At 27.1% G+C, this 2,500-nt stretch overlaps 2 non-coding genes and 1 pseudogene across 2 annotated transcripts in view; all 3 read right to left on the minus strand.

The window, feature by feature from the left end:
* LOC129251910 (large subunit ribosomal RNA) overlaps positions 1 to 949 on the minus strand; it is a 3,986-nt gene extending 3,037 nt beyond the window's left edge. The window contains exon 1 of the ribosomal RNA XR_008583170.1: positions 1 to 949. This exon is cut by the window's left edge and continues 3,037 nt beyond it. This is a non-coding gene — a ribosomal RNA (large subunit ribosomal RNA).
* Positions 950 to 1,391: 442 nt separating this feature from the next.
* On the minus strand, positions 1,392 to 1,572 carry LOC129251918 (5.8S ribosomal RNA; annotated as a pseudogene).
* Positions 1,573 to 2,166: 594 nt separating this feature from the next.
* Positions 2,167 to 2,500, minus strand: part of LOC129251905 (small subunit ribosomal RNA) — a 1,991-nt gene continuing 1,657 nt past the window's right edge. The window contains exon 1 of the ribosomal RNA XR_008583166.1: positions 2,167 to 2,500. This exon is cut by the window's right edge and continues 1,657 nt beyond it. This is a non-coding gene — a ribosomal RNA (small subunit ribosomal RNA).

Below are 2,500 nucleotides of genomic sequence, written 5' to 3' on the forward strand. Positions count from 1 at the left end.
TATACATAACTATATGGAACGCCCCGGGATTGAATTAATTGACTATTTATTAAAAAATAGACTAAAAATTAATCCCATTATATTTAAGTTAAGTTAATTATGCCATTAAGTTTAATATAACTCAATGACTTGCACATATGTTAGACTCCTTGGTCCGTGTTTCAAGACGGGTCCCGAAGGTATCCTGAATCTTTCGCATTGTTAATCATATAAATGCATACAAATAAATATTAATATCATAGATATTAAATTTTTTGTAAAATTCAAAAAATGAATTTTAGCATTATATATAATAAAATCTATCAACACTTTATCAAATCATTAGTATTTATTTTATGTTAATATGCTTAAAAAGCAAATTAATTTAAATAAACTTAATATCACCAATGATCTTTTGATAAATACTTTATTATGTTAATAGATTACAATGTCCTTATATGAAAAAAATGCACATTATTTTTTTAATTATTTAATGATGAATTTTTCATAATGGATATTCAGGTTCATCGGGCTTAACCTCTAAGCAGTTTCACGTACTATTTAACTCTCTATTCAGAGTTCTTTTCAACTTTCCCTCACGGTACTTGTTTACTATCGGTCTCATGGTTATATTTAGTTTTAGATGGAGTTTACCACCCACTTAGTGCTGCACTATCAAGCAACACGACTCTTTGGAAATATCTTTCTAGTAATCATTAACGTTATACGGGCCTGGCACCCTCTATGGGTAAATGGCCTCATTTAAGAAGGACTTAAATCGTTAATTTCTCATACTAGATATTAAGATATTCCATACACTGCATCTCACATTTGACATATAGACAAAGTGACTTAGTGCTGAACTATTTTCTTTTCGCTCGCCGCTACTAAGAAAATCCTTGTTAGTTTCTTTTCCTCCCCTCATTAATATGCTTAAATTCAGGGGGTAATCCCATATGAGTTGAGGTTGTTTTAATATTCTTTTTTTATCTTCTCACAATTTAATAAAAAAATTATATCATCTTTTCATCTCTATTTTTCTTTTCTCCTTTTATATATTGTAAATATATAAAAATAATAATAATGTAAAATGAGGCAATCCTAGAATAAAAAATTTAATTTTTATGCTAGACATTCCTCCTTTTAATTACATATATAAATTATTATTTTATATATATATATAAATAATATGAAAATTTTTTGTAAAGAATACTTAGATTCAATATTTTCATCATTTCATTTTATTTGAGAGGATTTTTTTTTTAAAGAATATATAATAAATAAAATTCATTATATATCTTTATTTTTTTTGCTATTAATATTATGAATTATTTAAAATCCAATAATATACACATTTGCTTAAATTCAATTATTTTTATAAAAGAATAAGCAACTTATTTAGCATAGTCTTACAACCCTCAACCATATGTAGTCCAAGCAGTACTTTAAAATTGAATTTAATGTACATAACAGCATGGACTGCGATATGCGTTCAAAATGTCGATGTTCATGTGTCCTGCAGTTCACACGATGACGCACAGTTTGCTGCGTTCTTCATCGACCCATGAGCCAAGTGATCCACCGCTTAGAGTATTTTTTTATTTATTTTTATTTATAACAAATGTCAATTTTTTTTTGCATATATTAATTGAAAGAGTAAAATTAAATAATATTAATAATATATAAATTGATTTTCTTTCAATAATATATATCAAATATATTTAACTCTAAACATTTTTATTAAGTTGCGAATGTCTTAGTTCAACAATAATACAGTGGTGGTATTTATTATGATTCAATTATTTTGTATTTTTTTAATCATTTTATGTATATATAATAATATAATAAATATATACCACTTTTGTTATTGTGAACAAATTAACTTATCATTCAATCAAATGAATAATAAGTACAACTTTTTATTTTCATGTTTAAAGGTTTTTAAAAGAAAAAAATAAGAAAAAACATTACAAAATGTACCATCATATATTATATTTAATATGATATAATTGATGGATCACAAATTGAATGAAAAAGAATAAAAAGAATTATGGATTCAAAATAATTATATAAATTTTTTTTTTTTTTCTTTTTTTTTTTTTTTTTTTTTTCTTTTTGTTCGTTTGTTTGCTTGTCTGTTTGTTTGTTTGTTTGTTTGTTTGTTTTTCTTACGGATATGGAACACAATAATGATCCTTCCGCAGGTTCACCTACGGAAACCTTGTTACGACTTTTACTTCCTCTAAATAATCAAGTTCGGTCAACTTTTGCGAAACAACCGTGACACACGAGGCGTCACAGTGATCACGTCCGGAGACCTCACTAAATAATTCAATCGGTAGTAGCGACGGGCGGTATGTACAAAGGGCAGGGACTTAATCAATGCGAGTTAATAACTCGCACTTACTGGGAATTCCAAGTTCATGTGAACAGTTTCAGTTCACAATCCCAAGCATGAAAGTGGTTCAGCGGTTTACCCGGACCTCTCGGTCTAGGAAATACACGTTGATACTTTCATTGT

Source organism: Anastrepha obliqua, unplaced genomic scaffold (assembly GCF_027943255.1).
Source record: "Anastrepha obliqua isolate idAnaObli1 unplaced genomic scaffold, idAnaObli1_1.0 ptg000104l, whole genome shotgun sequence".
NCBI classification, from domain to species: domain Eukaryota; kingdom Metazoa; phylum Arthropoda; class Insecta; order Diptera; family Tephritidae; genus Anastrepha; species Anastrepha obliqua.